A 12,576-nucleotide genomic window follows, 5' to 3' on the forward strand; every position below is an offset into this window, starting at 1 on the left:
TATATACTTATGGAATTTTATCTTAGTAAATTCACCCTCAAAGTTCTAGCCTGTCAGGATTTATTTAGATTCTGACTCTTGCGTCCACTCTGTTAGCTATTCCTTCCAGATTTGTGTAATTTGTAAATCAGATAAGCATGGCACATATACCTTCATCCAAGTCATTGGTTAAAATGTTAAACAGCATATGGTCAAGCATAGATCCCTGGAGTCTTATACTGCAGTCTTTCTGCCTCACTGATATTGAATCATTAACAACTCCTTTTTGAGACTCACCATCCAACCAGATCTGCATCTATCTGATTTTATTATTGTCTAATCCATATCTTGTCATCTTTTCCACAAGAATAGTATGCAATATTTTATTAAAAGCTTTGTGAAAGTCCAAGTATAATGGGGGTTCCCATGTGGAAGAGACTGGGAAGTCTGCTTCTGGAAAAGGATGCTAAGATTCAGTGGAAGTGCCTGGGAGAGATTTTGAGCATGCACAGGCATTTCACTGGTTCTGGTCTTGTAACTATGTGATGATGAGGATCCTTTGTGATTAGCTCTGGAGATGGAATTTGGGTACATTCAAAAAGGCATTTGGCTCTTGGCAAAGAATCTTTCTTGACTTGATTGCATTATAAAAAAAGGAAGAGTTGCCAAAAGCTTCTGAGTTGGGGAAGTGTCTCGGGTCTTAGGAAGGTATAAATCTATTATTGCTTCTCTCTTATGCCCATTATCTTTTTACTTTCAAGGAAAGACATTGCGGCTGGTTATGACACTGTGGGCTTCAAAAGGTCAGGGGAGCTTGTAAGGTCCAAGGGTCCAGGCAATGCCAGGTTTTGCAGCTGGTCAACCCAACATTGAGACCTTGAGGAGCTAGGAGAAGGTACCTGGCAGTAGCTGATATGCCCGATTATCTAACAACTGTAGTTATCCCTTGGTTTTTGTAGAGGACCAATGCCATCATGGGCTAATATCTTAACTTGTACTTGAATTATTGACGTGAGGCAGAGTTACCTGAAGTCATCAGCCTTACTCTCCCTTTCAGAGGCATCACAGTCCAGTGGCAAGACAAAACTCACCTCAGCCTACTGGTTCTTCTTTCTCTGTCTCTGTCCCTTTGGTAATCCCACTCCTGGTCAGACGTGGGAACTGCTGTAGCGCCCTGGAGGGAGATTTGGGTCAATGGTTGCTAAGTCACTTCCCTTCTGCTGAGCCGGACCCCCAATTCTCTGCTTTTCATCCACCATACAACAATTAGGCAGGGTGATGTCCATGTTGCCCCAGATAAGAACAAACTGCAAGGAAATTGCTTTAAATCCATTAGTGAAATGGGTGGGATCTTCAAGACACCTGCCTAATTTCTCCTTGCGTCAATCAATCATATAAAAAGGAATGTGGGAAAAGGCACCCTCCCTGTAGTCACTTCCCTCAGGGGGCAGGTCAGATGCCATGGATCATAGGACAAGCCGCTCCTGGTATGGAGTGGGAGGAGGCAGAGGAGGAGGCCTGGAAGGACATAAGGCAGGTGAAAGGGGGAGGCTGGAAGGGGGGAGAAGGAGCAGAAGAAGCAGAGGAGACAGATGAGACGGGGCAGAGATGCTGCTCCCAAGGTAGAGGGGGGAGAGAAGGTGGGACTGGAGTCAAGAGAGGATCTTCCAAAGGGTCCACCTCTGGATTTTCTTTAGCCTTCCTAGCCATGCACACCCTACACTGTCCATTAAGTTCTGGGTTCTGTGCCAGACCCTTGAAGGCCAGGACATAAGGTATTTCTGTTCACTTGCCTTCTTGGCGACAGAACATGTTCAATTGAAAGAGAGTGTTATAACTAACGGTACCATAACAGGCCACACTTGTAGGTCTTTTAGGCAGTACTGTGGCCAGAAGACATTGCAAAAAGAAATCATCTTCAAGTTAGAGATTTACCTTATCCCAATGCTTTAAAAGAGTGCCCAATAGGGCATCTTTGGGGATAAATGTTTCTTGCCTCCTTCACTGAGTGTACCCCACTGGGGAGTAGAGCAAAAATCTGCCTGCACCCCCTCAGAGAATACAGCAAAAATCTGACCATATTCCCTGAGTGAGGCAAAAAAATCTGACCATACCTCACACAGAGATGTGGCAAAGGGGTAGGAACAAACAGTGTGTCCCCCCAAAGTCTACCCAACCTGTCTAAACTTAGAACTATTTCCAGCTCTTAACTAAAGCTAGTCTCTAAGAGAGGACCCAATGGGAGTAGGGGTTAAAGGAGATCACTTTTCTTATCTCATGACCAAAGGGAGCTCAAGCACCATGCTCCTGGGCCAAGGCACCAAAATATATTGTGGGAGAAACACACCCAAGTTTGTGGCCGAGTCTTGCCCCAAAAATGCAAGAGTGCAAGAATGGGAGACTCGAACTCTTTTCAATCCAGAAGTAAGAAAAGAATTTATTTGAAGAAGATGTGTAAGGTGGGCTAATATTCTAATAGCTGGTGGAATAGTTTGGGGGCTAACCAGGTAGCCCTAGAGCTGATGGATAAGTCCAGGGGCTAGTAGAGAAGCTGGAGTTGATGAAATAGTTTCTCTCCAGGGTGGAGTAGCAGCTCCATAGCCCTGGGCTGATGGATAAGCCCAGTAGGTAATGGAGTAGCAGCTCCAGCGGTAGAGTAGTAGCTTTTGTTCTCTGGATCTGAGTTGGCATATTACTAGAGTCTGGGGGATAGTCATCTCCCATTTCAGAGAAATCTTCACCTCTCCCCAAAACTTTGGGAAAAAGGGCAGGTGGAGGTTTATTTTAGGGTTTGATATTGGAAGATTTAAAATTAATGTCCAATATTCCAAGTATTACATTTTATAAAGTTTATTAATAATCACTTGAAGTAAAGGAATAAAAATGGAAATAGAAGTATAAAACATAATTATCTAACAAAAGTAAGCCACATGAGTAAGTTCTCCTGGCTCTCAAAAAGCCAGTGTCCATGGCTGCCTGCATTTATAAGAAGAGAGTGCAAGAGGCAGGGGTACACAAAATGTATATCCTACCTATGTCAGCACATAATGTGAAAAGGAGAGTGGGGTGCTGGGAATTATAGTTCTGGGGTTCAGAATACAATCACACCATATGGACATCATAGGAAATTAGGAGCATATACGAGTTTGGGGGATTCTTCTGGAATGCCAGAGGTCCCCAGTGTGCAAGTTCCATGTTCTCCCATTATCCCCCTTGTCATCATTTGTCAGTGTGGGAGAGGTCTTGCTATCCTTCTGAAATGAGAATATGGGGCAGGGGGTGTGGTACATTGGAGAACCACTATAGGTAATCAATTACATGTCATAGTTCTGAACTAAGAAAATATAGAACAATATGAGCAATTAATAAAATGGATTAGGCACAAAGCTGGTAACCAGAATGGAATGTTACAGATCCAGTACAGGTGACTGATGAACTGATCAACAATACAGATTCTGCAATTCATGCTTGACTCATGCTGAAACTACAGATTATCAGTTCATGCTTAACTAGTACAAACTGGTAAGAAATATAAGATTTCAGAATATGAGGGTCTTGTTTCTGTTACTGCCCACTGCCCATCTCCATCACTTCCTCAAATTATATTGTATTTAGCAAAAAAGCATGTTGGACTTCCATGGTAGAAATAAACACCTTGAGAGAAGACTTGTTCAGTCCTTTCTCAATGGGATTCCATTTAGGGTTTTCTTGGCAAAGAAACTGGAGTAACTTGATATGTCTTTCTCCAGATCATTTTACAAATGAGGTAACTGAGGCAATAAGGGTAAGTGACTTGTCTAGAGTCATGTAGCTAATAATGTCTGACGCCAGATATGGAAAGCAGATACTGTTTCATTTTTTGCTTCAGAGGCTATAACTACATACGTGCCTTGCATATAGTAGATGCTTAATAAATGCTTTTTGAATTGGATGGAATCCCTATTTTACAGATGAGGAAACTGAGTCTTTGTGAAATAATAATAGACATATTTGGCTAGTCAGAAAGGAATTATTCTTCCATCTACACTGGAATTATATTCTTTTTTGAAAGGACATCTAGAAAATAGGATTCACATCAATAGACTTCAGAAATGTGCCCGCTTTTTCCTGTTTCTCCTCCTATCTCATCCTTCTACCTTCCACTTCATTAGAGGCCTTTTAAAAAAGTTTTCCATCTCTAGAGTCTGTTTTTGTGCATCTTGTACTGACACCACCTCTTTCCCTCGGCAGCTGTAAAGCTGTGCTCCAGGGCTCTATTCATCTTTTAGCTGTTCTGCTTCTACTTAGATCAGGTCCAATCATAGGCAGAGTGGCTTAGAAACCACCAGACTGGCAAAACAGAGCAGCTGTCAAGGGAACAGAGCATGGCATTTTGGAGATGAGGAGGAAACACAGATTTCTTGGGGTTGGAACATCTCACCCAGAGAAACTTTGGTGCATAACTAGTGCCTGAGTTTGGCAAGTCTATGCAGTTTGGCAAGATAGACTCTTCCTAGAAGAGACTTTCCTCCCGTCTCTTCCTTTCTTCTCATTAACACTTGATGTAAAATTTATTTTGTTGGGAATGGGAGGATAGCAAAAAAAAAAAAGAAAGAAAGAAAAAAAGGAACGTATGTAACTTGTTCCAGTTTCAAAGATACGCTTTAGCAGAATAGCTCTGTCATGAACCACTCTCACAAATTTGTAGGGCTATTTCGAAGTAGGACCTTTTAAACCCATGTCTCCAATCCATTAAACCTTTGCTTCTTTGGTAAGTATGTCTGTGTCTTTTGATTGGAATCCTGGGAGATTCACATTCCTTAAGACTCTTTAAAGCTCCAGCAATCTCATTTTGCCTTTTTCCTCCTGTGTGTACTTAGAACAGTTGCCTTTTATTTGATGGGATTTCTGCCAGGGTCTCTTTGCATAATTCAAATTGCCTTCCTGAATTCTTCTTGCAATAGTATCTCCTTAGGAGTACACCTTTGTGAGTTCTATACTATGTTTTTCATGAGAACCTTTGTACATTAGGAAGTGGTTCTGAATATATTTCATTGTCTAGATTTGTTCTTGTGAGGTGCTCTCTGTCCTTGCCTGTCAGCTCTTCTCTTTTTTCCTTTCCAGATATACTACATTATGCAAATGGATTAATGTATATATTATTCCAAGTGGTAAAATGAGACTAATTTTTAAGCCTTAGGCTAATGGCAAAAATTCCCAGAGACTTTATATCTGATCTCACTTGGGCAATTAAATTTGGTAAAAAATTGATATTTGCAGTTTAAAAATCTATAACTCAATAGCCTTTGGTTAAGGTCAGCCCAGAAAAGAAAGAGATAGATGAAAGGTGCATCATGAAAAATGTAAAAACTACTTTATACTTGTTCCTGGAACTATATGCACTATTTAGTAGCTATGACAGGAGAGAATAATAGTTATCCTCAGGCAAAATTATGAAGTAGGTAAATTTTCTTTGCTAGTTCCAGCCTTCCCATTTTTTCTGCTCTGTGCCCTCTTCTCCCAAGCCTTGCATTCCTATCTACCCATCTCTGATATATGGTGTCTTCAAACTTTTTCTTCTCTGAATAAGAACTTTTCACATTGATGCATATATGAAAGAGAAGAGTTTGCTCTGCTGATGGAATGCTAGCACAGATGGCCAAGTCTTATCTTTCTTCCTCTTCTTCCCCTCACGATATTCATTTTGCTAATTCTTTCTTGAGGACTGGGAAAGTTTCAAGATACACTAGTTTTTAGGCACCATGAGGGACTCTGAAAGAGATGCAGTAAGAGACATGAATCAGCTTATCTCTATCCTTAGAGAGAGGGAGGCATCAGAAGGTATGAACTCAATGGGAGTGGGGGGGGTCACAATTCCTGTATCTTGGTTTGGGGAACAGAGGATGAAATCATTTCCCTCAACCAGGCTAACAGTAAAGGTTGAATTAACTAAGTTTAGACATGGAAAAGTGACATGGAAACAGAGGATGATAAGGATTCATATTACTCCATAACAAAGCAGTAAAAGAAGGAAATTTAACTATATCATTCTGATACATGGCTGTCCATGTATATGGTGAGTCTGAGACTGACCCTGAAAGAGATAATTTTTAAAGAGCATTAATAATAAGCATGGCAGAGAGGGGAGAAGTTTAGATGGTGACTTAATAGCAGCAAAAGCTGAAACCACTCTGAGAATCCTTCCAAACCAATCTTTAAAAAGGCCTTCAAAATAACAGGAGCCAAAAACCAACAGCAAGACAGAGTGAGGGGGCTTTCTTGCTGAACACAACTTGCAAAGTAGGTAAAGAGAGTTGATTTTCATAGGGGAAACAGGAGCAAAACTGCACACAGAAGAGTGCTGAATGGTGTAATTTTTAAGGGATTATAGAGATATTGAAGAGGTACAGGGGATAATGAAGGTTTGTAACAGGGAATGGAGAGATTGAAGGGAGAGAGGAAATATGACTGCTGGTAAGGTAAAAGGAGAGAGGCTATCTTTGAAAACTGGGGTTCCTGAGTAATGGGCCAGGTATGATAGCCTGAGGGGATGTCTTCTCAATTGATTGATGTTGAAGATACCCCAGAGCAGGTGAGCATGGACACCCTGAGGGACAAGCCTCCCCCAGACTAAGGTCACCTTTCAGGGGTCCAATAAGGATCCTCTTTGGTTGAATGGCTGTCCTTAGGTTCAGCTCCCTCTATGTCCCCCTGAAATGATAGAGTCTTCTTATATGACTGTTTGGATTGGGAGGTATCAGGGAAGAGGGAATAAGGACTTCCCTAGATTGGGTTTGAATCTCTCTCAGCTTTTGAGCTGAGCCTAGGCCTCACAGACTGGTGGAGGGTTTCTTTTATCCCTGTCTATGCTAATCTATCCTAGTTTTCTTAAGTTCAAAGTCTTTAGCAGTAGGCCTCAAGATGAAGAAAAGGTTTTGACCTTCAGAGCTGGTTGGGCTTGTCTCTTCAGGCTGACTCCCTAAAGACCTACCTTATAGTTCAAACTGCTCCCCTTCAATCCTTTTGTTTGATGACACAATCACAGGAATCCAGGTAGAGCACACAGTTGGGAAAATCATGAATAGAGGTACTTTTATCCTGAGACAGGGAGAGAAACTCCTTCCAGTCCAAGGACCAGGAAAGAGAGCCCTGAGACCAACTGCCACTCTTCAAGTTCCCCTCCCCCCACCAACTGTCATTCTTATCAATATCTTCTCTCTAATATTCCAAACTGCTGTTTGTTCCACCTGAGTAGAAGAAAGTCCAAAAATTACTTCAGTTTTCCTTTCCACAATGGCTATGCCTCACTTTCTGCTCCAGGTTCTGAGCCTGTGCATTGGCCAACTTGGGATCCTGGGATCCAGCAATATCAATAACAGAACACCCTATATCTACCCATTGAAGATCCAGACCCTGGCACCAGCCTGCAGTGAGGTATAGTTAAACCCTTAGTCCTAGGGCAAAATTGCTTAGAGTGTAGAGTCCTGTAAGTCATCAGAGAATGTAGAATAAACAGATTTCAGAAATCCCAGTTTGTAGGCAAAAAGTGACTGGGAAAATGAGCAAACAACAAATGAAACACCTGACCATTTAAAATTTCTATGGAGATAAAGAGCAAGGTACAGAGTCAATAGGGGACAATGATATCCAAGCAACCACACACAAAACTTCAAAGAAAAATAGGAATTGGTCTCAGTCATTGGAAGAATTCAAAAAGGAATTAAAAAATTAAATGAGACAGATGTAAGAAAAATGGTAAAAAGAAATGAAAACAATACAGAAAAAACAACAACAGCTAAAAAAGCAGAAATGGTCAACTGTACAAAGAGGTATAAAAATTTAATGAATAAAAGAGTTTCAGGAAAAGTAGAATGCACCAAAAGGAAAAAGAGGATCAAAAGGTCATTGAAGAAATTTTTTCTTTAAAAATTAGAATTGGTCAAATAGATGCTAATTATTACTTCATTAGATTCAAGGAACAATAAAGCAAAATCAAAAGAATGGAAAAAATAGAAGAAAAAAAATGAAATATCTCATTGAAAAATAAAATAGCTGACCTAGAAAGCATATCCAGGAGAAACAATTTAAGAATTGTTGGACTACCTGAAAGGCATGTTAAAAAAATCCTAGATATCATATTTAAGAAATTATCCAATAAAACAGACCTGATATTTGTGAACAAGAGGATAATATAGAGATTGAAAGAATCCGCAGATTACCACCTGAAATAAATCCCTAAATGACAACTCCCAGGAATATTATAACCAAGTTCAAGAGCTCTTAGGAAAAGGAGAAAATAATGCAAGCATCCAGAAAAAAACAATTCAAATATCATGGAGACCTAATCAGGATTATACAGGATCTGATAGCTTCTATATGGAAGGATTGAAAGACTTGGAATAGTATATTCCCAAATGCAAAGGGACTGAGTATACAACCAAGAACCACCTATCCATGACTATATTCTTTCAGGGGAAAGTATGGTCATGTAATAAAATAGATTTCCAAGAATTTCTGAAGAAAAGACCAGACAAAGATAAAATTTGATGTTCAATTATAAAATTCAAGAGGAGTACAAGAAGGTAAAAAAAAAGAGAATAAAAAATTACAGTCTTCAAAAAGTTAAATTGTTTATGTTCCTATGAAGAAAGATGATATTTGTAACTCTTAAAATATTTTTATCATTGTCATAGTAGTTAGAAGTATACATATAAGCTACTTAGGATGATATGCAAAAAAATATGGGGGTGAAAAAGAGGATTGCACTAAGAGAAATGTGAAGAGAGAAGTAGAATGGGGGTAAATTACATCACATAAAAAGGTACAGGGTAGAAAAAACTATTATAATGGAGGGGTGGATATTGGTGATGACAGGTAATACTTAAATCTTACTCTCATTGGAATTGACTCAAAGAGGGAAGAAGAGTCAGATTCATTGAGGGTATATAATCCTATTGTATCCTATAGGGAAGTAGAAGGGGAATAATAAAGGGAGAGGAGGGGAGGGGAATAATATAAGGGAAGAAGAAGTGTGGGGGGGGTGATTAAAAGACCCTATAGAGAAGTAGGAGGGGAATAAAAAGGGTGGTGGTAGGTAGGGGAGCAATATTAGGAAGGAGATGTATTTAAAGCAAAACACTGGTATGGAGGGAAAGAGTGAATAGAAAAAGGGAAGGATTAAAAGAATAAATCAAGAAGGAAATACACAGATTGTAATCATAACTGTGAATGTAAATTGGAAAAATTTACCCATAAAATGGAATTGGATAGCAGAGTTCATTAAAAACTAGAATCCTACCATATGTTGTTTATTAGAAACACATTTAATACAGGTAGACACACACAGAGTAAGGTAAGAGACTGGAGAAGAATCTGTTGGTCTTCAACTGAAATAAAAAGCAGGAATATCAATCATGATATCAGACTAAGCTAAAGCAAAAATACATCTGATTAAAAGAGATAAGGAAAGTAATTATATCTTCATAAAAGGTAGTATAGACAATGAAGTAATATCAGCATTTTGTAGATATGTACCAAATGGTGTAGCATCCAATTTTAAAACTAAAGGACCTTAATGAGGAAATAAAGTGAAAAAAATGGCATGCTCTGATCTGCAAATATATATAGGAAATGGTCAAAGCAGTACTCAGGGAAAAATTTATATCCCTGAATGCTAATATCAATAAAATTGAGAAAAAAGCACATGAATGAAATGAACATGTAACTAAAACAACTAGAAAAAAGAACAAATCAGAAATACCCAGACTAAATTGAAAATCCTAAAATCAAAGGAGACAATAAAATGGAAAGTAAAAGAACTATTGAATTAATAAGTAAGATTAGTAGTTGATTCTATGAAAAAAACCCAAATAAAATAGATGGGACATTGGTTAATTTGATTAAAAAATGGAAAGAAGAAAGTTAAATGACTAGTATCAAAAATGAAAAGGATGATTTCACATCCAATGAAAAGGAGATTAAAACAACCATTAGGAGCTCTTTTTCCCAACCATATGGCAATAAATCTGATAATGTAAGTGAAATATATGAATAATTAAAATATAATTTCTCTAGATTAACAAAAGAGGAAGTAGAATATTTAAATAATCTCATCTTAGAAAAAGAAATTGAACAAGCCATCAATGAATTCCTCAAGAAAAAATTCCCAGGGCCAGATGGATTCACATGTGAATTCTTTCAAAGATTTAAAGTATAATTAATCCCAATTCTATACAAACTATTTGGCAAAATAAACAAAGAAGGAATCCTACCTAATTCTTTTTATGACACAAATATGGTACTGATACCTGTAAAGGGTGAATCCCCAAAAATAAAATACCTAAGTCAGCTGCCAAATTTTATGGTGATTTAATTACAACAGGAGGAAGAAAATATTAGAGGGAGAGAGAGAGAAGGAGAGAAGGAAAGAAGTTTAACTCAGAACCACTCTGGCTCAGGCTGAGCCAAAGTGGGCGTTAAGGCCTTAGAGAGCCAAGGCAGAGAAGGGAGTCAGTCCTTATCACTCACATGACTGATCTGAAGAGAAGCTGTCTGTGGGGCTCCTCCAAGCTCAAGCTCCAGGATAGAACTCAACTCTAGCCCTCTTGACAGGAAGTCACGAGAACTCCAGAGGCTGTTCTTTATTTTACTTCCTGTGTCTCACATGTGCCAATGGTCGCTCAAGTTTGACTTAGGACCACCCAGAGGTCTGTCTTTTTTTTGCACATGTCTGTTGAAGGCCATTTTCTCAGATAATTAAATCTTGAGTTTGATGCAGACCGTCCTAATCTTATGAAACTAAGAAGGGAGGAGAAATGTAGTTTCCAAGATCTGATTCTGTTATTCCAAGTATCTCTATTGTTATTGATCAGGAAATAGCTAAATCAGATCTTCTAAAGAATGGTCTGATTAGGGTGTAATAGTTTTGAAATTCACATACCTAAGCCAGAAAGATTAAAAACAGAAAGAAAATTATAGACCAATTTCTTTAATAAACACTGATGCAAAAAAACAAATAAAATACTAGCAAAGATACTATAAGTGGTATATTACAAGAGTTATTCACTGTGTCCAGGTGGAATTTATACCAGTAATGCAAGACTGGTTTAATATTAGGAAATTTGTCAGCATAATTAACCATATCAATAATAAAACTAACAGAAATCACAAGATTATCTCAGTAGATGCAAAAAAAGTCTTTAACAAAATACAACACACATTCCTATTAAAAACACTAGAAAGCATAGGGATAAAAGGGCCTTTCCATCAGCAGGTATCATCTGCAATGGGGACAAATTAGAAGCCTTTCCAATGAGATCAGGAGTGAAGCAAGGATGCCTATTATCACCACTCTTATTTAATATTGTACTAGAAATGCTGGTGTTAGCAATTAGAGAAGAAAAAGAAATTGAAGGGATTAAAGTAGGCAATGGGGAAACTAAACTATGACTCTACAGAGGATATGATGGTCTACTTAAAGTTAGACTGGAGGAAAGTAGACTTGCAAGAGACATGATCAATACCTTCAAGTATTTGAAGGACAGTCACAAATAAGAGAAATTAGAATTGTTTCTGTTCATGGGCAGATGTTGTAAAGATGAAAATTTATGTTTGAAATAACAAAAATATTGCTATTAGCACCATCCAAAGGGAAATGGGACAAAATGGGATGCAGTCACTCTCACTGGAAGTCTTCAGGCTAAGGCCTAATGACTGCTTATTTGGCACATTGTAGGAGAAATTCTTATTCAGACATGATTTGGACTAGATTGCTTCTAAATTCCAACTGAAGATTTTGTGAGCTCTTAAGGCAGAGGTAGTATGTGTGTATAGTATGGGGATGAAGAGGATGAGGAGGCAGCCCAGGATCAAGGAAGCCTGGGGTTTTGACCAGATGGAGCAATAGTTGTATAGGTGGGGTTCCTTGAAATTGAAAGAAGAAGAGGTAGGACCTCCCTGAATGTCAACTGAGAAGGTTGTTGCTGCAGCTACCAAAGGTAGCTCAAACTTCTTGGTGCCATGGTTCAGGGCTAGAGCAATTTTCCAGCAATAAGATCAGGTCCTCTTTCCACCGTTAACTTTAGATTAGGATACAGTACCCTATACTCCATTCCCCAGATCCTGGTGATTTGTTTCTTCTCCCTACTGATGGAATTTTGGGGAGGATTTTTTCCCCACTAATTAGAGTTGTTCTGTTTGCAATTCAGGGGTAAAACTTGAAGCAAGGGATGGATGTTGTAAAGATGAAAATTTATGTGTGAAATAAGAAAAATCTTACTATTAGCACCATCTGACAGGGGAATGGGCCTCTTTGGGATGGGGTCTCTCTTGCTGGAAGTCTTCAGAGATTAAGAGAGATTTTGTTATATAGATTTTTCTGTTATGTTTTCTCAACTGGATTTAATTTAATGATTAATATTATTAACTTAAGTATCCCTACTTAATATTTCATTAGATTGTGAAGACAGGATTAACTTTCCTTTGTCTACTTTTGAATTGAATCAACAAAAGCTTGAACACCAGTATTTAGCACTGGGTGGAGGAACTTGCAAACCACTTAGAGAATTCACACCCTCAGAAAATCAATCAGCCAGGAATCTGTGAACCCTTTTGATGAGT

Source organism: Monodelphis domestica, chromosome 3 (assembly GCF_027887165.1).
Source record: "Monodelphis domestica isolate mMonDom1 chromosome 3, mMonDom1.pri, whole genome shotgun sequence".
In the NCBI taxonomy this organism is placed as follows: Eukaryota; Metazoa; Chordata; class Mammalia; order Didelphimorphia; family Didelphidae; genus Monodelphis; species Monodelphis domestica.